We start from the raw sequence: 27,500 nt of genomic DNA, 5'->3' as shown, positions 1-27,500 counted from the left end.
ATGATATTACAGTCACCAACCCGTAAAGATAATAACAAAGTAGGGTAAAATTACGGTCGCCTGTATTCTACTGGAAACGGCTGAAATTTCGATTAAAATTACGTTTTTATTTTCCCTTGACAGTGTACTGTATAACACGGAGGAGCAGGGTAAAATATAAGCCTTCTGAGAGAAATTCGTTCGCGCTTTGCCATTTGCTTGACGGTCAAGAAAGTATTAAATACTTAAGATAAGAATTTTAATAAATACGAATAATAATAAAAAAAAAGTTCGTTCGTTCATTTTACATTGACTTAAGCCTTAATATAAGGGGGGCTACAGGATCTTGCGTTGGCAGCCCTAAAAAAGCCAACAAGAGAGCGGTTGATAAAAGGAATAATGAAATTACAAAGATAAAGAGAGATAAAATATTATGACAGCGATCAGGAAGGATGAGGAAGGAAAAAAGAAAACCGAAAATAATTTGTTGGGCTTTGCACAATTTGTTTCGATTCAAGAAATTTGTTGCGAGGAGATATGAAGATATTTCACGACAGCGATCTTCGTATAATAGTTTGAGGTATTCGCCTCGCGTGACAAACGAGCATTACTGCTGCTGCAGAATCTATCAAGGGGCCAAAACTCTTTTAAACGGGAAGGTAAGATGGCTCACCGTCACCTGATATTGATATAAGTTTTAATTAATGGTTGTCGAGGCCGATGTGGTCACGTCCCTGACGGTTGATCGCCAGACTGGAGTTCGAATCCCGCTCAAACTCCTTAGTTCCTAGTAACCTAGGGATGGGGGAGCCTATAGGTCTATCTGCGAAGTCATCGGCAGCCATTGCCTGGCCCTCCTTGGTCCTGGCTTAGGTGGAGAGGGGGCTTGGCCGCTGATCATATGTATATAAGGTCAGTCTCTAGGGCATTGTCCTGCTCGATAGGGCAATGTCACTGTCCCTTGCCTCTGCCGTTCATGAGCGATGGCAGAAAGATTGGATAGAGACGTCCCTAGAGAATGACCATATACAAGCCCCCTTTCCATTAAGCTAGAACCAGGGAGGGCCAGGCAATGGCTGGAGATAACTCAGTAGAGATGTCTTTTAACTTTGGTACCTACACAGAAAAAAGGGACGTATATTTGAAATAAAATATTTTCTAATAAATATGTACCTGTACATAATGGTTACTTGACAATTATAAGTAATGAAATCTAAAATCTGAAATTGATTTAATAAGTTATTGACACGTCTTGTTCGAAGAATAACGTGCTTCTTATACAAGATAATTAGACGTAATTCATTAATGAAAAAAACAATTAGTAAACTTAAAGAAATCCCCAGCAAAAAATAGAGGATTAACTGGTTCGACCACAAGTCCGAAATATAGTAGCGCTTCGAATAGAGTCAAGGTTTTTAAAATAATTCTGCAAGCTCGTATTACAATTACCTTTATTTAACTGCAAAGTAAATGTAACCTTCTCAAATTACAAATGCAAGCAAAGAGAGAATCTCAAACATCAAAAAGGTAATTTACCTTTAGGAATACTGAAAATCTGCAATGGGCAATATAAACTAGTACGCAACTTCATTACTAGTAATAGATTTAAAAAATGTTGAATGTTTAAAGGTCGCTTATGAATGGCATAGGCAGGAGACGGCGACAAACCCCTCCCCGTCAAGCTAGGACCAGGGAGAGCCAGGCAATAGCTGCTCATGATTCAGCAGGTAGACCTACTGGTTCCTCCTTAGTTCACAAGGAGGACAAGGTTGCAGACACTACAAGAAACTATCGAGCTTGAGCGGGTCTCGACCCTCAGTCCTGCAGATTGCCAGGCAGGGACGTTTCCTATGGGCTACTGAATAATCATCCAAGAATTTAATTAAATTATTTGATTGATATGCTTTCATACATTACTAAAGACCTTTATCCATAATAAATCTAAGAATATAAAAGAGCAGTATGCTGAGAAATTAAAGATTCAGTAATCTCAGAATCAATCGAATTATTTTTTTGACAGATACCTGAAATAGGTTGCTTCCAGGAAGGTAAAGTCACAGTCCAATCTTTTCTCAGACAGCATCTATAAATTTCAAAACGCTTCCAAAAGGCTAAAATGACTGCCAGATCTTTGCTCAGACGGCATCTTTAACGTTCACAACGCTTCCAGAAGAGTAACCTATTGCATTAAGCAAACAGTAAAGACTACATAAATATACAAAGACCCCTTTGAAATAGCTCCGAAGGAGAGTTCAGTTCTTCAGTAATTTATTATACCAATGTCAGTTCTCCATTAGATGACATTAATCGTTTGACAGACTGATTGCATAAGAACCAAAGCTATCATTCAATGTAAGGAGGAATGCCTAATTCTGAGAAGAGAACAGGGGGTTGTAAATGCTATATAAGAGGAGTTCCAAAAGGCATGTCAATCATTACATGTCTCAGTTAATTATTTCAATGAGTAGTTTTGATTAAAACTCGAAGTCGACGGGAGCTATTTGTATCACGAGAATTCTGTACGGCTGCCACTGTACAGGAGTTTCTGAAGATATGACCTTTATATGGAATTTCATTCTATAAATGCTTCATGCAAATTCCACATAAATCAAAGTTTTCTCCTTTATATGCATACCTATTATTGTTTTAGAAATTCCATTTCAGAATCTTCAACCGATATTCTGACTTCTTGGATTCCCCTTATCTATGGGACAAGGAAGCATTTGCTACGTATGATTATTATACTATTATTATTACTATTATTACTATTACTGGCTAGGATACTACCCAAGTTGTAAATGAAGGATACCATAAGTCCAAGGGCTCTAACACGAAAAAATAACCCAGGTTGGAAAGGAATTAAGGAAATAAATGAACTATATGACAAGGAATGAATAAAGATTATAAGATATCTTAAGATCAGTGACAACGTTAAAATACATCATATATACGAGTCTTATGTTAGCCAGTTCAACATAAAAACATACGCTGCGCGTATGAACTTAAGTTCCAGATTTATCTGATTGATTAGTAACATCATTCTTTAATCTAGTCATAGCTGGAATAAAACTTCTAGAATACTATGTAGTGTTGAGCCTTTTGATGGAGAAGGCAAGACTGTTAACATTAACAGTATGCCTAGTACTGTGTACAGGATGGTACAGTATAGGAAGATTTGAATGCAAAATATGGTCAGAATTGTGAAAACTCTTATGCAACAAGCATAAAGAACTAACTGAACGACAGTACCAGAGATTAATATAAAGACCAGGACTAAGGAATTTAATAGACCATTAGTTTTTGTCCAAGAAATTAAAGATGAGAGTCAGCAGCTGAAGACCAGGCAAGTAAGGATGTAAGAATATCACCAACATACGTCCTGTGTGTTGTAGAAAGCAACTAATAGAAGAGCTGCTGCCTTGCAGTCTCGTTTTTAAGCAAAAGGCTAAGTCCACTACCAATAACTGTGGTTGATGACTACATGGACATGAAATCGTAAAACCCCTGTGCCAAATTAGTAACAATGCCTGGTGATATTAGAAATACGGATGTAGCTAGGGCGTCCCCTGTAAGTGACACGCGCAAGGATTCTCCTATAAATGACACACGTCGCGATCATCCTGTAAGCGACATGCGTCAGGATTCTCTTGTAAGTGATATACGTCAGGATTCTTCTGTAAGTGACACGCGACAGGATTCGACTGTGGCCAAAGAAGCTAGTGACAGAATAGAAGATTAGAGCAGGAACTTGGAATATTGGTGCTCTAACGAGAAAATTGAGGGAGATTTTGGATGTGATGGAGGAGGAGGAGGATAGATATCCTGTGTGTCCAGGAAACTAGATGGAAAGGAAGTGAAACTAGAGAGATAAGAATTGGTAAAGGGTCTATTACAGCGGGACACATGGGAGAAGTAACAGAGTTGGGAGTCATAATAGGTAATTACTAAAAGGAAAAAATGATTCGAAATAGAGTAAATGCTAGGCTTTTAAAGATTCCAATGATAATAGTGGATCAGACAGTAAATATAATTTCAGCATATGCTCCTCAGATGGACTGCCAAGAACAAGAGAAAGAATTATTTACACAAGAGTTTGAGGCAGCCATTCGAACAGTGAAAGAGGAGAAGCTAAACATAGGAGCAGACATGAAATGGCAGGATGGGGACGAGAAGAGATGGATATCAGGTGATGGAGGCCATGGGTTTGGAATTAGAAATGAATATGGGGAGTATATATTAGATAGTTCAGTTTTAAATTAACATGTATGGACACCTGTTTTCAAAAGTTAGATAAGCCCATGTTAATATATGAAAGTGGAGGAGTGAGAAGCCAAATAGATTACATCCTGATCCGAGGAGTTGACAAAAACAATGTTTTGAACTGTAAAGTGATATTGGGGAACCATTTGTTAAACATGGAATGGTAGTTATGTATTTTAAAATGAGATTATATTCACCTCTTTTTTGTTATCCTTCCAAATATGATAGGCCTCCTACTTCTCCAAATAAGCAAGTCTACAATTATCAACGTACCATGGTTTGCATGTCACTCCCTATTTTAACACATGAGAAGGGATACGCCTATTAATTATGTTGACCAAGTTATCATTCAAAAGAACAAAAGGTTCAACACTTGCATACAATTGCGACCAATTCTAATGCAAAAGATCACTCAAAATACCATTCCAGTCTGGTTAAAGATTTTATATATATCTTACATGAGTATGACACATCGGGAAAAGGCTGCTTAGTCTAAATTACAACCAATATTAAGGCATGATTAGATGTCCCAACTGGAGAACCAACCCTACTTGTTAAAACACCAAGAGGGTCAGTGTATAATAGGTCCAAACAGTTTCTAGAGCTGTGATTAGCTTCACTTATGATTTGCGTACAGCCTGATTCAGAGGCAACGTCCAAAGCTCTTAAGGCATGGCGATCAGTTGTGAGCGTTGAAATTGCCAACTTGCACAAAAGATGCCTTTCTATCATATATCGCAGCCATGATAGTAAGAAAACAATCGAAGGTAGAAAAATCCAAAGCTGGATTCTGATAGACTGATCACAAATAAAAGTTGTTATACCAGGAACAAAGTTTTATGACTTAAATCTCATGACAACCACATTCATAGCAGGACTTCTGAAAAACAAGGTACCCATTCCTGATATACACCATCATTCCCTTTGCCCTAGGAATGGCATCCCATTTCAAAATTATTGGTTTCTTGAAACATGGAATAAGGAGCTCAGATGAGTGCATCATGTGAAAAACCAAAGTTATTGAGCATAATGGAATATCATACTGTCTGGAGGCAACTGTAACATCTTTCATATTACAATGCAGACTACGAATATTGTAATGAATTAGACAACACTGGTGAAGTCTAGGACGCACTGTTCTCAGATTATGCTTAATATCTTTGGACAGAATAAGAATCAAATTCAATAAAAGTTTCTTCACACTTAAAAACAAACTTAATAATGATAACAAAAAAATATTTGCAAAAATATATATAAGGTAACTCAAACAACTCATATATTAAAGACAAAATGCCATATAAAAATGGTCAACAAGGCAGAGCCTACACACCAAGCAGGGCTAAGTACTCTCCATGATAGCAACTTCAACTGAAAGGAGAACAGTATCGATATTTTGAAAATAAATACCCAAGAAAAAGTTAAAGAAACAGGGAGGAAAAATGCAACCTCTCGATAAACCACCATGGCAGTTCTGTTAATCTTGCTCAACACACTACTTATTAAAAGCAAGAGGAAAAAAATAGAATAATGTGCCTGATTGTACCCATACGCAAGAGAACTCTACCCCAAAACAGTGGAAGGCTATGGTACAGAGGCTCAAATACTACAGAACAATGATTTGATTTTGGAATGTCCTTCCTTAGTGCTTAGCATTGCAAAGGAATCTCTTCTACCCGTATCAAAAGGAAAATGGCCACTAAATAATTAACCCCATCAGTGAAAAATAATTATTTGGTTAGCTTTGTGTTGTCATGTGTGTGAGGAAAAACGAGAGTGAGTTAGGAATAGGCCAGACTATTCGGTGTATGTGCAGGCAAAGGAAATATGAGCCGTAACTGTCCAATGTAGAATTATATGGCCAGCCAAGGGACCCAATAACTCTCTGGCGGTAGGATCTCAACAGATGGCTTATGCCTTAGCCAAACTTTGACATCGCGATGAAGCTGTCTATATAATGAGTCTCCTAATAAAAATATCCATTGCTTTATGCCTTAAATCTCAGTATTTGAGACATGAAGTGTGCTATGTGCATAATAAGCGAACGCATGAATAAAACCACACATAAAAGACAGAATCACTTGCATCATATTGAAATGACAATTTAGCCAGGTCTCTCTTCGCTCTTCTCCCCCCTGATGTCAACCCATCAAAATTGGTGGGTTAACTTTTCTTCGTGAAATTGCCTTTTATATCTTGCTGACATCGTCATTTATTCAAGGGCTCACATCGCCTTCCTGTTACGAGTCTCCCCTTTGAAATTTTATGAGCGTTTTCCCTTAAGATGGTAATAATGTTGTAGATTATAAATTGCCAGGGAAGTGTCAGTTTTACGCAGTTATAAGTTTGGACTTTCTTGGTGTTCATAACTACTGGCCTAGTTTGAACTTACTTTCTTTCGAGTAGTGTGTTTATGTGCGCTATATATATATATATATATATATATATATATATATATATATATATATATATATATATGTATGTATGTATGTATGTATGTATATAAACATATGCATACAATCATTCATATATATGTACATGTATACATACATATATACATATACATATATATAAATGATATATATATATATATATATATATATATATATATATATATATATACATATATATATATATATATATATATATATATATATATATATATATCGTCTGAACAAATATTTGCTTATAATGTACAGCCACCAACCAGGAAAACTGGCACCTCAACTATTCATAGGAATCCTATAAAACCATTTGGTCTTAATTCATGAATTAATCAAAGGAAATTACGAACTGACCCGACGATAAGAACTAGATATATAAATATATAACCAATTAGATAACACCAAAAGATGATTTAAATAAAAAAAAAATGCGAATATATCCAAAGTTTTAGAACTTCGGTAGCTGCTTTTGGTAGGGAAACATCAACGAAACTCCATTGTTAAGGAAACATAAGAGGTTTACTTGGGAAAGCCTCGGAATAATTTGCTAGCAGCTGGTAACTTCAGAGATTAAACCAGCGTTCCCTCGTAACTTCATCAAGTACCATTGTGTCCGTCATGCAATATCAATAAAACACAGTGCGCACAACTTTATCCCAAAAAATATGAAATGCATTCATTGTAGTTCGCGGCGAAAGTCTGCGGTGAAATCTATTCACGTTTCACTTTCCATATCCTACAAAATTCGAAAAAATCAAGCTATATTAACGTTAGTGTACGACACCCGTCAAAATTGACGGCTAAATATTTGTGTAGACATGTGTGTACAAGTACGTGCAATATCCTTTCTCCAGGGCATGAGTACTCACTCTCCCATTAGCCGAGGGACGGGAAGAGCTGAGCGTGACCGGAATCATATATATATATATATATATATATATATATATATATATATATATATATATATATATATATGAAACTTCCTCTTTGTTATATATGGGAGATTTTTAAAGGAAAAAACAATGGCTTTCAATAGTATTGAATAATGTTAATGTTTCTGAAAAATAAAATTCTCCATTCATCCCAATTTACTAGTAGTTACTGCATTAATGCTTTTTGTGACTTTTAGTCTACTGATGAGAGAGAGAGAGAGAGAGAGAGAGAGAGAGAGAGAGAGAGAGCAGACCAATCATAGCCGAGTCCCTCTGATTGCATTTCATTGGATTCATTTCGGGAGAGAAAAAATCTTTCCTAACGGAGTTCCTTTGAGACCTGAATCACATTAGCGTTAAGCGATAAATGTTAGTGGTCAGGAGAGGAGTCTGCTCTCTCTCTCTCTCTCTCTCTCTCTCTCTCTCTCTCTCTCTCTCTCTTCTTGATCTTGACAAGATTTGTCTGATTACTATACTAACATGAGATTGGAAAGGAGGAGTCGAATTCTTGCATTGGAAAATTACCTTATAAGAAACAGAAATGAAATTATATTACCCTTAAGAATAATGATTTTATAAAAGGCTATATAAAATAGGCTTTCATTGCTTGGGTTGTGGTGGCCGATGTGGTAACGTCCCTGGCTTGTGAACACCAGACTGGGGTTCGAGTCCCGCTCAAACTCGTTAGTTCCTTTGGTTGCGGCAACCTCACCATCCTTGTGAGCTAAAGATAAGGGGAGGGGGGTTTGGGGGAGCCTATAAGTCTATCTGCTGAGTCATTAGCAGCCATTGCCTGGCCCTCTTGGTCCTACCTTGGATGAAGAGGGGGCTTGGGCGCTGATCATATGTATATATGGTCAGTCTCTAAGGCATTATCCTGCTTGACAGGGCAATGCCACTGTTCCTTGCCTCTGCCATTCATGAGCGGCCTTTAAGTAGATTCTGAATTTGTAAAATAGTTTTGCTTCGATTTTCTTAATATAAACTGAACTCCCTATAGCCTACGCATAATGAAATTTTTTATGTTATAGTCTTATAACCGTAATCAAAGAAAATACTGTTAATTAAATAATATATTAAATTTGATTTGTACCTATTGATGAAAGAAATATAACAATGTTACAACCAGGGTACAGTCACTTTCTATCATTACGAAATCGAATTTATCCCATAATTCTCTGACAAAGCCTCCTAACTTTATAATTTTAATTAAGAAAAATATCTATGGTTAAAAGATTTATAAAATTTAAATATAATCAAGCAGATGAAAGAATGAATATAATTTTACTGCCACGTAACTGTCATTTTCTTTAATCTAAATATAATATCGAATTTGTCCCATCGTTTTCAGACAATATTTACCTAACTTTATAATCTTAAGAAAAATAGGCCTACTGATAATTAAAAGATATATTAAATTCTTTATAACAATTAATAAAGAATTATAATTTTACCAATAGACAACTGTCAATTTCCTTGATCTAATTAAGAAATAGAATTCTTCACAATATGTCTTCGTCAACCACACTAAATTTCTATTGTTTATGAAGACCACAGCTGATTCTTAAATTATTCCCTTTGACAACACTTCTTTCTCTTTAATCCTACAAACTTGAGGTCAAAGAGAAGAAGAGAGAAATGGGATTAAAAAAAAAGATTTAGGATAAACAAGAGATGTACAGGAATAGGAGGAAGTCGTCCATTGGGTTTAATTACCCTAAATCTAGGAAGACTTTGAAGATGAGTATCTAATGGGGCGAATAACGTAAATATCTATTTTACTAAACCTCTATAGGACAGATATCTTTGTCATTATTTCAGTTGTCAACACTTTCATAGATTTTCAGATATAATACAATTTAACAAAAAGTAAAACTAAAACTGCTATGATCCTTTGAAATCTTTGAAGCAAATCAAAGGCTGTATACATATGTTCATTAGAGGGAGCATTAGCTTAATATCCAATGAATGGGGATGGATACTTTTAACAGAAGATAAAAAAAAAAAGCTGAATTCTCAAAAAAAAAAAAAAAAAAGCTGAATTCTCCAAAAAGAGCTGAATTCTCAAAAAAAAAAAAAAAAAAAAAAAAAAAAAAAAAAAAAAAAAAACAGCTACACCCTCGACCATTCTTCTCTGCCTTTATTTTTTCTCCAAGAGACATAACCTATCCGTTTTCAAAATTGAAGTCCGCCATCACTTGCTTAGTACTCGGGGAGCAAAACGGTGTGGGGGAAGAGGGAAGGGGATTGTAAGGGGAGAGAAAATAACCCAACAGAAGGGGAAAGGAGTATTTGATGTTTTGGGACTGCAAAGAAAGTAATTACAGAACGGAAAGAAAAAAAAAATCTCAGAACCATCTGCTTATATTTTTTTTCAATGTCATTTTTCTTTATTCGGTTTTGTGCTCGAGTATGTAAGCTAATCAAGCTCTTTTATTTCTATTAAACACTACTTTTTTATATAATTCTGTTTCCATTTGCTCTCATTAAAATTTAAAGTCAGTTCTGATATGAACACCAATGGATTTACTTGGTTTTCCCCTGTGAAAAATTACGTGACCTATGTTTAGATTCTTTTTTTTATTTTCTATATAATTACCAGTTAAGTTTCAACTTTGTACGTCTTGACTGCAATTAGTGCATGTGTTAATTCCGCAGTATTCATTAAGTACTTTTAACACCTATTTTGGAAAGGTCATTTTTCAAATCAATTCGTTCTAGTTTCTTGTCAATATCTTCGCTTTTTCCATTTGAATGTCACATTTATAAAAAAAAAAAAATATTATGGATTTTATATCATATGCATAGGAAAGGCAGTATTGCTCATGCATGCTTGAGAGTTTAATTGCAGATGTACACGCCCTGTCAGATTACCTTACAGGGCAATGAAAAATGGTACCCGTAGATTTCCTGCGAAATTGCCCGTTGGAACACACAGCTGTCCTTGTTTTTCCAAACATACATATATACAAACACATATATGCATATGTTTATTGCAGGTGTATGCGCATTTTCTGTACACAAATATCGAACGTCTAATAAGTTTTATATAAAACATTTCAATTAGATTTTGCAATTGTACTAAAATTAAGTTTTCTTTTATCCTGACAGCTCACATACATACATACATACATACATACATACATGCATGCATATAAATAAATATATATATATACATATATTTATATATATATATATATATATATATATATTATTTTTTTCTTCCGGTCACATTAGCTCTCCCCATCCCTCGGATAAGGGTAAGAGAGAGAGAGAGTAGTCATACCCTGGCGAGAGGCAGGACTAGTGCGCATGTGTGCCTATCTATCTAAATATTTAGCCGTCATTTTTGACGAGTCGCATACACTAGTTGAATAATAAATAAAGAACGATAATTATTGAAAAAAAAAGGAAATGAAAGGCGAGGGAAAAATAAATAAAGCAAAGGAAGAGATGAGACCAGAGTAAAAGAGAAGGATTGAATGAAGGAAGAAGGATAAGCAGATTATACTTCCTAACATTTTCTAGGGAATATCAGGAAGGATTCAGGATCCAGTTCAGGATCTGGCTCAGGATCCCAAGAAGTGCTTTCCTTCCTTTTGCACTCAGCCACGCCCTTCCGCCTTTCCCCTTTTCCCTCCAGCATCGCCTTCGTCGGCCTCTTCCTTCGTCTTTTCGAAAATAACATTAGTGACCCATGGAAAATGACAGTGTATTTATTTTCCTTGTAAAAGGTTTGGGGAGTTTCATCTATGCGAAAGACATTTCGAGATTTATTCATTTCAACTGTTTCTATTTCATCTTTCCGGAGGTGTTTTCTCGGTTTATTTGGCTTGTGTTTGTTTGTGTTTGTGTTTATCTATTGGTCAGTTTTATTTTTAAGAGTAGGTTATTTGTATCTGATTAAATAATTCAATATGAACATAATCTATCATAAAATTATATTTTACTTTTACGATGGACAAATGACAAAAAATCCACCAAAAAGATTTGATGGTCCATTTTAAATGTATGAATTTTCTTTCATCAATTCCTACCGTAGGTTTTAAAAGTAATAACAGTTGGAATTTGGTAAAAGGGACAGCGTTATTTAGAAGTAAATTAATAAAACAAAAATTTATTTACATAACATTTCGATCTTTAGTTTAGTACCGTACTTCGAAAACCATTACATTTTCGACATATGATATCCCAACCAGTTATAAAATTATTTCAGTACAGTTTAATCCGAAGAGATGATCAGAAGAACCCCAACCATGATACCATGCTCATCAACAGCAGTAACCTCCCCAGTAAACTGGCTTAGAGTCACGGGGCAAGGGGGTACTCGATCTTTTGTCCATATGAATGCAAAGCGATGAGAGAGAGAGAGGAGAGAGAGAGAAAGAGAGAGAGAGAGGAGAGAGAGAGAGAGAGAGAGAGTAAATTAAAGCCTCCAAAACAATGCCCTTGAAAACATCTATATATAAGAGAGAGAGAGAGAGAGAGAGAGAGAGAGAGAGAGATGATCCCTTAAAGCCTCCAAGGACAATGCCCTGGAAAAGTCTATATATATATATATATATAGAGAGAGAGAGAGAGAGAGAGAGAGAGAGAGAGGAGAGAGAGAGAGAAAGGATTGAATTTAGGCCTCCAAAACAAAGCCCTATGGAAACAAGGCTATAAAAAAACGGAAAAAATGACAATCCCACAAACTCTTCTTTCCCATTATAAATCTTAATCATCATTAAAGTCTCACACAATTTCACAATCGTTGACCAATTACGAGGGACGAAGCCCAGCAAGATAACACTAAGCCGTAATCCAACAAATGGTCTCGGGGTCGCATCGTTTAGGGACAAGGTCCTCATTGTATATAGACTTGTGTCCGAGATTAAACGTCTTCCATAACAGACGAGAATTTGGAACCCCGCTGACGCTTAACAACACCATCACGTCAGGTCGTCAGCAACGGGAAGTCACTTTATAAGATTCCAGGAACCCGTAAACACACCAGCTTTGTTGTCATGTCCCGGTTATAAAGATGGCTTGCCTAATAAAGTCAAGTCTCTCTCTCTCTCTCTCTCTCGCTCTCTCTCTCTCTCTCTCTCTCTCTCTCTCTCTAAAAAGGGACTTTTAATATCAACATCTCGTTCATTTTCCTGATGTAAAGAGGCAGAGTTAAACGAATATAGGATTCTCTCTCTCTCTCTCTCTCTCTCTCTCTCTCTCTCTCTCTCTCTCTAAAAAGGGACTTTTCATTTCAACATCTCGTTCATTTTCCTGATGTAAAGAGGCAGAGTTTAACGAATATAGGATTTTCTCTCTCTCTCTCTCTCTCTCTCTCTCTCTCTCTCTCTCTCTCTCTCTCCAAAAAGGGACTTTTAATTTCAACATCTCGTTCATTTTCCAAAGTTAAAGAGGCAGAATTTAAACGAATATAGGATTCTCTCTCTCTCTCTCTCTCTCTCTCTCTCTCTCTCTCTCTGTATACATTTCCTTGTAATTAAGAATGGAAGGACCTCGAAGGGTTACTCCTCACCACAGATATTTGAAACTTCATAAGATAATAAAAACTATTCTTTATTTGATTAAAATACTAATTGACAGATGGTTAATTCTCTCTCTCTCTCTCTCTCTCTCTCTCTCTCTCTCTCTCTCTCTCTCTCTCACCTAGACTTTCAAAAAGCTTTTGACAAAGTTCCTCATAAAAATTACTGGATATAATTAGAGCACTAGACATCATTGACGAGCTAGCAGAATGGATCGAAGATTGGCTAACAGAAAAACAGAGAGTTGTAATCAACGGAGAAGCTTCAGAATGGGCAGCTGTTACAAGCGGAGTACCCCAAGGATCCGTCCTTGGTCCACTGCTATTTTTGATCTACATAAACGACATAGATTTAGGATTAACTCGTAGAATAGCTACATTTGCCGACGATACTAAATTGGGCATGAATGCTGCGAGAGGATCTAATGAAGCTATGAGTATGATCCAGATTATGGGAAATGCCTTTCAACTGTAGGAAATGTAAAGTCATGCACATAGATTATAATATCCCACAATCAGGTTACTCACTGCTGGGTAATGATATAGAAAGTGTGGACCAGGAGGAAGATTTCGGTATTATTATCAGCAAGGATTTGAATTTCACCGAACAGAGCATAAAAACTGAAAAGAAAGCACATAAACTTATAGATTACATAAAGAAACAATTCAAATAGAGAAACAAAGACACTGTCCACAGCAGTACATGTCTAATACTGGGCTCCAAGTATTCAAGATATAGATAGACTGGAAGCAGTTAAAGCTGGGGTCACTAAACTAGTTCCAACGCTAAGGCAATTTGGATATAGACGGAGGATGGAACGTTTGAACTTATTTGATCTACAAAATCGACGTCTAAGGGGACTGTTAATGAAAGCATTCAAAATTCTTAAAGAAATAACAAATGCAGTTTCCAACAATCTATTCACGCTTAGCTCAAATCAGTCCAGAGGTAACGGATACAAATTGGAATTGAAAAGATAAAACACCACTCAATGTGGCAATTTATTTACATACAAATTAGCAAATACTTGTAATAGATTTCCAGCGGCTGTAGTAAATAGTAACACGGTAAACAAATTCAAGACTATGTTAGACAAGATCATAAGAACTATCTAAATGCTTAAACTAAATCGCCCTACCAAAGAGCAAATGGAATCTCAGCGGAAGGACTAAAAAGTCTTTGAGACATCCAAAATCCTTGTAACTCTCTCTCTCTCTCTCTCTCTCTCTCTCTCTCTCTCTCTCTATATATATATATATATATATACATATAATACCCATATATATACATATATATATATATATATTTTACATATAAGCCATATATACCTCTTAATATCAAATTCGCTCTGCTTCCAAATCAGAGACCCAAGGGGGAATTAACTTCAAGACAATAGCTTCTACTCGGCCAAGGGTCCGAACCAAGTCGAAACTGAGGTTACAGTAACTCTTACCACTTGGCCACAAAGATAGAATAAGAGGTATTTATGACTTATATGTATAAATGAAAAACACGAGTAAATCTTGAAATTCATTATATATTTATATATAGAAACATAATAAGAATGAATATATATACATATATATACACACATATATATACAGTGTATATATATATATATATATATATATGTATATATATATATATATATATACACACATATATAGTATATATATATACACACATATATATAGTATATATACATATATATATATATATATATATATACATATACACACACACACATATATATATATATATATATATAATAAGGTTATTCTACTGATTAGAAAATCAATGTATCGTATAAGAGCATTTGGCGTATTAATCTTATAACGGTATAAAATCCAGAGACTGAAGACAACAATATTTTGCAACTAATATTTATCTCATGACTTTGGAATTACAATTTTCTTCATATCTAGAGCGTACACAACTCGTATCTGCCTAAAATATAACAAAACGTGTTAATACCTTGTGGCTATCGTCACTAGGTGACATACCTCTTAATAATAATAACGGTATTCAGTATACCTCTAGCTGGCTTTTAATGAAAGCGGGTAGTGTTGTAGCCTCCATATTTCTTTCAAATACTGTTAATTAATTTTTTTTATTTTTCAAAAATATCCAAAATATACTAAGAAGTAATGCCAAGCTTTCCCCCACACCCATCTAAAAATGCTTATGATACACATATTTAATTAATGCATGGGAGTAGAATTTGATTGTAGAAGGGTAGTCTATGGTCTATGGGAACAGTTCAAAGGTTAATATTTCTGGTTCTTGGTTCATGAAACACAGGTCTACAATTATAGCTGGGGGTACAGGTCGATGGTCTGATACCACATGAGTTACAGGTCAATGTTTAATATGGGAGGGGGTACAGGTTAATAGTTTGATAGCTCAGGAGGCACAGGTCGGTGGATAACACTTGGCGTATAGGTCGTCGGTTAGAGCAGGGGCTACAGGCCTATGGTTAATGTGTGGATATAAGTAGATGGTTAATGTTTGGGCTAAAGGTCAATGATTAATGCATGTGGTACAGGTCAATTATTTGATACCTCGGGAGATAGAGGTCTATGGTTTCATAACACCAGGTACAAGTTGATTGTTTGATAACAGGAAGCACAGGTCATTGGTTTGATAACTCATGGTTACAAGTCGATGGTTAACGCAAAGGTTACAGGTCAATGGTTAGATTAACTTATGGGGTACACTAGTTAACGTAAATTTGATGGTATGATAAATCGGAGTTATAGATCTATGGTTATCGTAGGGGGCTACAATTTGATGGATCGATATCTCAAGAAGTAAAGGTTAATGGTCAACGGCCTGAGGTAGAAGTTTGATAAAAACTAAGAGGGAGGATAACCTGATTTTCTGATAACTGGTGACAGCCAGATTAAGGTTCGTATCCCCGTCAAACTCGTTAGTTCTTTTGGTCGCTGCAACCTCACCATCCTTGTGAGCTAAGAATGGGGGGGGGGGGAGCCAATAGGTGTATCTGCTGATTCATCAGCAGCCATTTCCTGGCCCTCCCTGGAGAGGGGCTTGGCCGCTGAACATATGTATATATGATCAGTCTCTAGGACATTGTCCTGCTTGGAAGGGCAATGTGACTGTCCCTTGCCTCTGCCAATCATGAGTGGCCTTTAAATCTCTACAGTTTGATGGTTTGATATCTCAAGAAGTAAAGGTTATCGATTAACGGCCTGGGGTAGAAGTTTGATAAAACTAGGTAGTAGTATAACCATCTTTTCTGATAATTCGAGAAGTACAGCTCATTTGTCAGATAATGCTGTTGTTACCAATGGCACAGGTAAATGGAATAGTAACTCAACCAGTACATGATTTTCTCAAGACTTAGTTGGTAGGTAAAATAGCTCGGAATCTCTGAAAAAAAGGGCACATATCCCAAAATATTTTTGGGAGATCTTCGCGTTTGTTTGTTTAGTGTCCATTCCCTTTAAATCTTCCCTTTTGGCTAGAGTTACCAAAAATGTTACCTCTAAATATAGCATACTGTATTGTAAAATAAGTATGGCTCTGTCGGTGCAGATAACTTCGAAAGTTTATTATTATTATTATTATTATTATTATTATTATTATTATTATTATTATTATTATTATGTACTACTACTACTACTCGAGCAGTAGTAGTAGTAGTATATAAGTAAAATCTACGCATCTCATTCTAAATGTGCAGTTTATTCAACAGTAATTTCACCTCTCGTGACAGCATTAAACAATTATTATTATTATTATTATTATTATTATTATTATTATTATTATTATTATTATTATTATTATTAGGTAAGCTATAACCATAGCTGGAAATGCAGGAGGCTATAACTCCAAAGGGCTCCTACTGGGAATAATAGCCCAGTGCGGAAAGAATATAATGAAATAAATAAACTACAAGAGAAGTCACTTTTTACCAAGGTAGTTCCCCTAATTTTGGCGGTAACAGACATCAAAACAAGGAAACAAAAGGGGACCTTACCTCTCCCCGCTCCTCTCAGCCTGACGAGGGATTCAGCCGAGTTTGGCTGGTACTGCTAAGGTGCCACAGGCCACCCTCCCCCGTTATCCATCAAATTGAAGCTTCATGCTAATTCCCCTACTGCTGCTACCTCCGCGGTCATCAAGGCGACCGCAGAAAGCAGCAGGGCCTACCGGAACTGCGTCAAAATCGCTAGCCAATAATTCCTATTTCTAGCACGCTCTCTTGCCTCTCTCTCATCTATCCTCCTATCACCCACAGCTCTCTTCACTCCATCCATCTCCCCATATTTGGCCTTCCCCTTGAACTTTACCCATGAACTCTTGCATTCATTACCTTCTTTAGCAGACAGCCACTTTCTATTCTCTCAACATGACCAAACTACCTTAACAGATTCATATCAACTCTAGCTACTAAATCATTTCCTACACCCGTTCTCATCCTCACTATTTCGTTCCTAACCCTATCTACTCGAGATACACCAGCCATACTCCTTAGACACTTCATCTCAAGCACATTCAATTTATGTCTCTCCGCCACTTTCATTCCCCACAACTCCGATCCATACACCACAGTTGATACAATCAGAAGTAATGACCAATTAATACAAAATATTTTATAGTAATTTGAATATCTTGAGTGATCTTTATCTTATTTTGGTACAATTTACGTTACTTATACGAGATGTCCGCGGAACGTGCATTTCTAACCCTAATAGTGAAATCAAAGTGATACTTAGAGGAGACGCTTTAGGTATGGTAAGCAGCTCTTCAAGGAGAAGGACACTCCAAAATCAAACCACTGTTCTCTAGTCTTGGGTAGTGCCATATCCTCTGTACCATGATCTTCCAATCTTGGGTTAGAGTTCTCTTGCTTGAGGGTACACTTGGGCACACTTATCTTATTCCTCTTCCTCTTTTTTTGTTAAAGCTTTAGTTTGCAATTATATTTTAATGTTACTGTTCTTGAAATATTTTATTTTTCCTTGTTCTTTTCCTCCTGGGATATTTTCCCTGTTGGAACCCCTGGGCTTATACCATCCAGCTTTTCCAACTAGGGTTGTAGCTTAGCAAATAATAATAATAATAATAATAATAATAATAATAATAATAATAATAATAATAATAATAATAATAATAATAATAATAATTACTAAGAGTTGAAGTATACCGCCATGATGAAGAGAGCCAATCAGCAATCATCTGTTAGCTGTCCAGATTTAACCCACGATTGAGACACCACTCAACCCTGAATAGAGCGAATGATACTTAAGTAATCAGTAAGCATTCAGCCCCATCAGTCAGTTCTCTGCCACTACACTTTGATATCTGAAGTGAAAAACGAGATGTGGCTCATTGGTCAAAATGAATAAGTTAACAAGAGATCGCTCATTGGCCCAAAATGAATAAGTTTAACGAGAGATCGCTCATTGGCCCAAAATGAATAAGTTATGGCTTTTAATTTCAAGTGCCACGCTGCCATGCTCGTTATCTAGTGTAAAGCAGGATTCATCCGTTTGTTTTAATTTATGCAAATTGGGCTTCATAGGTGCTAATTGAATACTAGGCACTCCAAGAGCAAGAATTTATGGAGGCGTTTGACAGCAATAAACTTCGCGGTGGAAACTGTGACGTCAGATTACGTCGGCATTAAACGGGGCCATCCGGTGGTCTTATCACTCCGAGCGTCTGTTAACTAGCTGGTTGGACTGCAGGAGATATTGTTAGTTTCCCATATTCATTTCGTTGTTGTTTCTCTTGTTAGTTTGGTCATTTTCTCTCTTATTGAATTTGAACAGTTTTTCTCATTCTTAAAATTATTACTTCACTAATTTTGAAATTATTTTTTTAATCATTTTAAACTCGGCTTAACTATACATTTTGAAACTATTCAATTTTTTTACCGTTTCTCTTGTTAGTTTGGTCATTTCCTCTTATTGAATTTGAACTCTTTTCTCATCTTGATTCAAGAAATTATTACTTCACCAAATTTTGAAATTGGTTCTTATAATAATCTTAAACTCAACTCAACTACACACTTTGAAACTATTCACTTTCGTTATTGTTTCTCTTGTTAGTTTGGAGGTTTTCTCTCTTATTGCAATTGAACTCTTCTCTCATTTTGATTCAGAAAATTCTTACTTCACTAATTTTGAAGTTGGTTCTCTTAATCATTTCAAAATTGACTCTACTACACATTTTGAAATTATCTATTTTTTTAATTGTTTCTCTTGATAATTTAGAATTCTCTCTCTTTTTGAATTCGAACTCTTTTCTCATCTTGATTCCGAAAAATCTTACTTCACTAAATTTGATTTTTTTAAATAATTTTAAACTTGACTCAGCTATATATTTTGAAACTATTCAAATTCGTTATTGTTTCTCTTGTTAGTTTGGAAGTTTTCTCTCTTATTACATTTGAACTCTTTTCCAATCTTGATTCAGAAAATTATTACTTCACCAAATTTTGAAAGTGGTTCTTTTTAATCATTTTAAACTCGACTCAACTATACATTTTGAAACTATTCAATTTTGTTACTGTTTCTCTTGTTATTTTGGTCATTTTCTCTCCTTGAATTGGAACTCTTTTCTCATCTTGATTCAGAAAATTGTTACTTCACTAATTTTGTAGTTGGTTCTCTTAATAATTCTAAACTCGACTCAACTATACATTTTGAAACTACTCAATTTTGATAATTTAGAATTGTCTCTCTTTTTAAATTTGAACTCTTACCTCATCTTAAGAAAATTCTTACTTCAAAAATTTAGTTCTTTTAATAATGTTAAAATCAACTCAAATACCCATTTTGAAATGATTCTATTCTCAATTTTCTAAGTTGCTCCCCGGTGATGTAAGGATTATTGTGCTTCAAATATCTCTCTCTCTCTCTCTCTCTCTCTCTCTCTCTCTCTCTTTCTCAAATTTCATTAATGTTAATTTTGAAAATATATATTTTTCCTCTATTGATGTTTTCAATATTCTCCATAATGCTATTAAATATATGACTCCATTCTCTCTCTCTCTCTCTCTCTCTCTCTCTCTCTCTCCCCATTGGACGTCGTTACTAAACAGTTTTATTATCGATTATGATTTCTCTTTATTCAAGTCTCTCTCTCTCTCTCTCTCTCTCTCTCTCTCTCCATTGGTCACCGTTATCAAATAGCTAATTTATTATCGCTAATGATTTCTCAATTCAAGTCTCTCTCTCTCTCTCTCTCTCTCTCTCTCTCTCCATTGGACGTCGCTACTAAACAGTTTTATTATCGATTATGATTTCTCTTTATTCAAGTCTCTCTCTCTCCTCTCTCTCTCTCTCTCTCTCTCTCTCTCCATTGGTCACCGTTATCAAATAGTTAATTTATTATCGCTCATGATTTCTCTATTCAAGTCTCTCTCTCTCTCTCTCTCTCTCTCTCTCTCCATTGGACGTCGTTACTAAACAGTTTTATTATCGATTATGGTTTCTCTTTATTCAAGTCTCTCTCTCTCTCTCTCTCTCTCTCTCTCTCTCTCTCTCTCTCTCTTACGTGATCTAACGTTGCCAGAGGACCTTTCGAAAACGGCGACCTTTATTCACCTCACTAACGAGGTGATTTTGGGAGCCTGTTGTTAATTGCAAATTATGGTCTGCAAATTTATGCACTCTCGCGGAGTAAAAATTTGATTGAAAATCCTGAGCACGGCGGAATTGAGCCAATGATGATCTTACAGAGAGAGAGAGAGAGAGAGAGAGAGAGAGAGAGAGAGAGAGAGAGAGAAATATAAAATTCGAGTCTATCTCTTTAATAGCATTTTGAATAATATCAAAACCATCAATTGATGATAAAACCTATATATTTCCGAAATTAAGATTAATAAAATAGAGAGAGAGAGAGAGAGAGAGAGAGAGAGAGAGAGAGAGAATTGAGTCTATCTCTTTAATAGCATTATGAAGAATATTAAAAACGTCAGTCTATGAAAAAACCTATATATTTCCGAAATTAAGATTAATAAGATTAGAGAGAGAGAGAGAGAGAGAGAGAGAGAGAGAGAGAGAGAGAGAGTATGGCCTTAACTAAAAATGTATTTGCTTCCTGACCCAAGAATACTTCTGCTATATTATTTCAAAGTCAATAAACACCCACAAAAATGAAAGGGCAATTATTACCAGATTAAAATTTGGTGTCAACAAAAGTGACAGAGCAGTAGCAGCTATAAAAAGAAATTGAATATTTAGAAAACCAACAGCAAAGGAAAGGATTGGTATTGCCTTTATTGGTGTCAACAAAAGTGACCAAGCAGTAGCAACTACAAAAAGGAATTAAATATTTAGAAACCGAAGAGCAAAGAAAATGATTGGTGTTGACTATACTGATGATAACTAAAGTAGCCATATAGTAGTACATACATATACCAAGGCATTTCCCCCAATGTTTGGGGGTAGCCGACATCAACAAATGAAACAAAAATAAAAAAAATAAAAGGGGACCTCTCCTCTCTACGTTCCTCCCAGCTTGACAAGGGATTCAACCGAGTTCAGCTGGTACTGCTAGGGTGCCACAGCCCACCCTCCCCCGTTATCCACCACAGATGAAGCTTCATAACGCTGAATCCCCTACAGCTGCTACCTCCGCGGTCATCTAAGGCACCGGAGGAAGCAGCAGGGCCTACCGGAACTGCGTCACACCATACAGTAGTACCACCAAAAAAAACAATTCAATATATACAAAACGAACAGAAGGGATGGACTAGTATTGCCTCGATTGATGTCAAGAAAGGTGACCAAACATTAGAAACTACAAAATTAATTACATATTTAATAACCAAGAGCAGAGAAAAGGATTGGTGTTACCTCTTCTCGGAAAAGGCTACATCCTACAAGGCGCGTCTCTGAAAATTAATATTCCGAGCCATTATTAGCCTTTGTGAACGCGGAGAACTTCTGTGTCAGTTTAACGGCTTCTTTCAGAATTATTGACTTTTCAAAGGTTTCGCTAAATAGACAAGAATAGACCTACTTAGCTCTTGGTATGGTTTAGTAATAATTTTAAATACGCTTTGATGTAGCTTGAAGACAAAGACGCCCTTTAGAGATTACGTTTTATGTTTCTGTAAATTTGTTGAGGTATATTAGAGCTAGGGAAAGCTGTACAAGAGTTTCACGAAGTAAAAATCAAATTACTAAATTAATATCACATCGAGATTACATACACATTTTTGCATAGATATATATATATATATATATATATATATATATAAAATCACATCACATCGAAATTGCAAAAAAAAACTGGTAGAATATATAAGTATATACATATATATATATATATATATATGTATATATATATATATATAAAATCACATCACATCGAAATTGCAAACAAAATGAAAAACTGGTAGAATATATATGTATATATATATATATATATATATATATTATATGTATTTATATATATACATATATATACATATATTAGGTATATATGCGTATATATACACATATACATGACCCGTAATAATTAATGAGTAACAACCCAATTGACCATCAAGTCAGCATCGGACCTCCAAGTGGGCGGGAAGGTTTTAGAATGCAGTTATAGTAGGATGGATGATTCAATTATTTTCTAATGAGGTCAAAAGGAAGACGGCTAAGGACGTGTCACTCCCCATGCAAAGCCTTTATGAGACGTAATAGCGCCGACTAACCGAATTAGGACCTCCTAGAAAATGGGGAGGCGTTCGCTCTCGCTCGGGAGGCCTTCGATCCGAAAGGGAACGTTTGTTCTTCCTTATTGGTCTTCGACAATAAGGGCAAATTTGAAGGCCTTTGATGGGAAAATTGGCATCTCTCACGTTTGAACAATCTTCTCTCTCTCTCTCTCTCTCTCTCTCTCTCTCTCTCTCTCTCCAATTTTATTAAACTTAATTTCGGAATTATAGTGTTTCACATATTGATGTTTTTTCATCTATTGATGTTTTCAGTACTCTTAATAATGTTAATAAAGAGATAGATTCAGTTTTATCTCTCTCTCTCTCTCTCTCTCTCTCTCTCTCTCTCTCTCTCGCCAATTTCATTAATCTTAATTTAAAAAATATATAGTTTTTCATCGATTGACGTTTTTAATATACAATGCTATTAAAGAGATAGATTTAATTCTATATCTCTCTTCTCTCTCTCTCTCTCTCTCTCTCTCTCTCTCTCTCTCTCTTGACAATTTCATTAATCTTAATTTAAAAACAGTTTTTCATCGATTGACGTTTTTAATATACAATGCTATTAAAGAGATAGATTTAATTCTATTCTCTCTCTCTCTCTCTCTCTCTCTCTCTCTCTCTCTCTCTCTCTCTCTTTTGACAATTTCATTAATCTTAATTTAAAAAACATAGTTTTTCATCGATTGACGTTTTTAATATACAATGCTATTAAAGAGATAGATTTAATTCTATCTCTCTCTCTCTCTCTCTCTCTCTCTCTCTCTCTCTCTCGCCTATGTTAATCTTAATTTAGGAAATATATCGTTTCTTATCGATTGATCATGTTTTTAATAAATATTATTCATAATGCTATTACAGGGATAGACTCTCTCTCTCTCTGAAATTTTATTAATGTTAATTTTGAAAATATATATTTTTTCCATCTATTGATATTTCAATATTCTTCATAATGCTATTATAGAGATGAGACGCAATTTAATTTTACTCTCTCTCTCTCTCTCTCTCTCTCTCTCTCTCTCTCTCTCTCTCTCTCTCGGTTCCCTTTTTTCTTATTCAGGTGCTGTTAATGCGAACTTGAATTTCTCCTCATCTATCTTCCGCATTGGAGCCATGAATAAAAAGTATACAACAAAGGCCAAGGAATCCATCATTGAACCGAATGTTTATGGGGGCAGATGAATGCAAAGCAGGGAGATAACACAATAACGGTCAGGTTACGTCATAGTGAATATATCTAAAGATTTTCAGAAACAAATAGGATGAGGAAATGCTATATCATCATCATCATCATCATCATCATCATCATCATCATCATCACCATCTCCTCCTACGTCTATTAACGCAAAGGACCTCGGTTACATTTCGCCAGTCGTTTCTATCCTGATCTTCAATACTTCTCCATTCATCATCTCCTACCTCGCGCTTCATAGTCCTCAGCCATGTAGGCACGGGTCTTCCAACTATTCTAGTGTCTTGTGAAGCCCAATAAAGGACAGGTTACCTCAACGTGAATATATCTAAGAATTAGCAGAAACAAATATGATGAGGAAATTCTATTTCATCATCATCATCTCGTTCTACGTCCATTGACGCAAAGGGCCTCGGTTACATTTCACCAGTCGTCTCTATCTTGAGCTTTTAATTCAATACTTCTCCATTCATCATCTCCTACTTCGTGCTTCATGCCCTCATCCATGTATGCCTGGGTGTTCCAATTATTCTAGTTCCTTGTGGAGCCCAGCTGAACGTTTGGTGAACTAATCTCGCTTGGGGGAGTGCGAAGAGCATGACCAAACCATCTCCATCTACCCCTTATCATGATCTCATGTTATATAAAGGCAGAGAACTAGAAATGGGATTGATGCATATGTAAACCTCCCGATACAGCAATAAACAATCTCTTAATAGCTTCTGCTTGAAGAGGATAAAAATAATTCATTTTATAAAACAATTAAATGAACAATGCTTCAGGATGTAATTACAGTGAATATAAAATTCTAAAAATAGGAGTCCCATATGAGGATAAAAATTATAGATTTTATAAAACGAAAATTAAATGAACAATGCTTCAGGAAATAATTGCATTGAACATAAGATTCTAAGAATAGGAGTGCCATATGAGGATAAAAGTTATTGATTTTATATAACGAAAATTAAATAAACAAGGCTTCAGGAAATAATTATATTGAACATAAGATTCTAAAAGTATGAGTGCCATATAAGAATAAAAATTATTGATTTTATGAAACAAAAATTAAATAAACAAGACTCAAGGAAATAATTATATTGAACATAAGATTATAAAAAATAGGAGTGCCATATGAGGATAAAAATGATTTTCATAAAACGAAAATTAAATGAACAATGCTTCAGGAAATAATTACATTGAACATGTTATTCTAAAAATAGGAGTGCCATATGAAATTCTGATATGAAAAAGGTCTAATTGCCCTTAGAGGAGGGTGACAGAGCAACCCGAGGCCCTTCACAGACACTTGAATAACGATGAATAATTGGCTAGAGCCTCTCGAACAATCACATGTTATTCATTGAAATCAGACTCCCCTAATGCAAGGCAATTATGGCATGGGATAATTCCTTCGTAATTATTCAGTATCATCAATATGGTGATGGGAACCAATGCAATATTGAAGATCGGCTGAACGCTGACTTTGAATAATGGAATTCAATCTTTAATCCCAACATTAGGTGGGAATGTTATCACGATCCTCAAGAAGATATATATATATATATATATATATATATGGAATAGTTCTTAAAAAAAAAAGGGGGATCCCAAAATTAGGGGAAGGTTATCACTATCATCAAGGAATTGTTAACATAGAAAAGGATGGAGTCTTGAAAAAAAAAAAAGGAGGGGAGGGGGGTCCCCAGCATTAGGTGGGAGTGTTATAAAAATCTTTGGCCAAACACCAGCTGGATTCTTCTCTTGGAAAAGACATATTGTTTTCAAATTTATAAATACTCGTTTACTAATATTGTATTGAGGATAAACTATTCTATCTAATTTCTCTTCCTCGTGTTTTGTTAAAGTTTTTATAGTTTATAAAGGAAACGTTTATCTTAATGTTGTTACTGTTCTTAAAATATTCTATTTTTCCTTGTTTTCTTTCCTAGCGGGGCTATTTTCCCTGTTGGGGTCCCTGGGCTTATAGCATCCTCCTTTTCCAACTGGGGTTGTAGCTAAGCAAGTAATAATAATAATAATAATAATAATAATAATAATAATATTCTATGACACCTAGATAAGAAAGCAATCAACGGAATATAGATTAAATGTCCCAACGTTGGAGTCTAGGAGCCCATTCAATATTCCCTTTGAATAATTGGTGCAATTTCAGAAAATCAAATGACATACGCCTTTCCCCTTACACCAAACCTGCGAATCAACCTATTCAGAGATAATCAAATGTACACGGTATCGATGGCTTTAATTGATGGATGGGTTCTAGGTTCATGCACCTGTGACTTTATGTGTTCCAGTTGTTTCTGTCATAATCTCTTACTATATTTTTCTTTACTTTTCATAATGGAATTATGTTCTTTGGGTAGATTTTTTGGGAATTCATTAACCTCAGAAGTAATAATAATAATAATGATGATGATGATGAAGAAGAAGAAAAATAACAACAACAACAACACTATAAATTGTTTACAAAAACTCAAAGTTCTGGTGTTCTTACGTAAAAAATATTTTGAATGAACGTAAAGTTGATTAATACTGTTATCTAATTTCTTACACAAAAGAAAAATAAAAAAAGTTATAATTGAAACATAGGAGAGGGATCATATTGCAAAGATTTGAAATATCCACAATAACGCAAAAATATTCCCGCCCAGCTTCCTAGATAACTTACACTGTATTTGACAGAAACTTTTATATAATAACGCAATTATTAATTACACAAACCATTATTCAGGAATCTCTTTTGATACAAAAGCTTAATTTTCTCTATTCAGATTTTTATTGAAGTTAACACGGCGTCCTAACTATGGTAAAATTTAATTAATCTTTTATTAAGGAAAACTACAAAGAATAACAATTGTTTACTCTTAAGATATAACAGTTTCTTGTTATTATTATTATTATTACTAGCCAAGCTACAACACTAGTTGGATAAGCAAGACTGCCAAAGGGCTCCAATAGGGAAAAATAGCCCAGTGAGGAAAGGAAATAAGGAAATGAATAAATGATGAGAACAAATTAACACTAAATCATTCTAAAAACAGTAACAACGTCAAAACAGATATGTCATATATAAACTATAAACAACGTCAAAACAGATATGTCATAAATAAACTATTAACAACGTCAAAACAGACATGTCATATATAAACTATATAAAGACTCATGTCAGTCTGGTCAAAATAAAAACATTTGCTGCGAGTTTGAACTTTTGAAGTTCTACTGATTCAACTACCCGATTAGGAAGATCATTCCACAACTTGGGCACAGCTGGAATAAAACTTCTAGAATACTGTGTAGTATTGACTTTCAATCACCACATTGTGCTTTTACTAACTGCAACTATTTCTTGTCACCAAGTCTTGTCCTTACTTATAAAATTTGATCCTTTTCCATATTTGAAAATTATTTAAGCTTCACAGATGTTCTGTTTGATTATGTACATTATTCAGT

General features: G+C 35.1%; 1 protein-coding gene across 1 annotated transcript in view; it reads left to right on the top strand.

Annotated features, from left to right (window-relative positions):
• LOC137651889 (uncharacterized) overlaps positions 1-27,500 on the top strand; it is a 531,410-nt gene that overhangs the window by 198,618 nt on the left and 305,292 nt on the right. The gene's annotated exons all lie outside the window — the stretch shown is intronic.

Source organism: Palaemon carinicauda, chromosome 13 (assembly GCF_036898095.1).
Source record: "Palaemon carinicauda isolate YSFRI2023 chromosome 13, ASM3689809v2, whole genome shotgun sequence".
Classification (NCBI taxonomy): domain Eukaryota; kingdom Metazoa; phylum Arthropoda; class Malacostraca; order Decapoda; family Palaemonidae; genus Palaemon; species Palaemon carinicauda.
Note: the sequence above shows the minus strand (reverse complement) of the source record. Positions and strands in the feature narration are given on the sequence as shown.